The sequence below is a fragment of the Myotis brandtii genome, unplaced genomic scaffold (genome assembly GCF_000412655.1).
Source record: "Myotis brandtii unplaced genomic scaffold, ASM41265v1 scaffold334, whole genome shotgun sequence".
Classification (NCBI taxonomy): domain Eukaryota; kingdom Metazoa; phylum Chordata; class Mammalia; order Chiroptera; family Vespertilionidae; genus Myotis; species Myotis brandtii.
Genome location: NW_005362885.1, coordinates 651,973 through 652,520, shown reverse-complemented (window position 1 = coordinate 652,520; position 548 = coordinate 651,973). Strand labels below are relative to the sequence as shown.

At 57.8% G+C, this 548-nt stretch overlaps 1 protein-coding gene across 2 annotated transcripts in view; it reads right to left on the bottom strand.

Annotated features, from left to right (window-relative positions):
• CDK11A (cyclin-dependent kinase 11A) overlaps positions 1-548 on the bottom strand; it is a 24,658-nt gene that overhangs the window by 10,201 nt on the left and 13,909 nt on the right. The gene's annotated exons all lie outside the window — the stretch shown is intronic.

The window sequence follows — 548 nt, the reverse complement described above, 5'->3', positions numbered from 1 at the left end:
CCTATTTTTTTTTTTTCTCATTTAATCTCTTGTTCTGGATTTATTTATTTATTTATGTATTTATTCTCATAAGGAAATAAGGTTTAATTCTACAAATTTACAAGCCAAGACAAAATAGAAACAAAATCTGGAAAACGAGGCCAGCAGTTCGACTCGAGGCCACGTCACCGCAGCCCGGGCCGCAGCAACCTGTCATCCGGGCAGGTCTGGGTCCCTGGTCCCGCTGTTTCTGGGGTCCACTCTGAACCTCAGAACTTGAGGCTGAAGCCAGGGCCTGCGGCCGAGGCCCCCTGGTTGGTGGTGGTGAGGTGGAAGCCGGTCTCCTTCAGGTCATCGTCACCCTGGGGAGGCAAGCGGCACCGTGGGGCCCTGGCCGGGCCAGCTAATCCCAGGGACACCCCCCACACCGTCCCCCCTGCCTGCCCGCCCCTCACCAGCTGGCTGTAGCCGAGGCCTCCCTCAGGGGGTCTCGGGCTGGTGCCGCGCTTCACCCTCTGCTGTTCGCTCTTGGCCGGCCACGTGGGGAACATCGAGGGGTCGATGGGGAG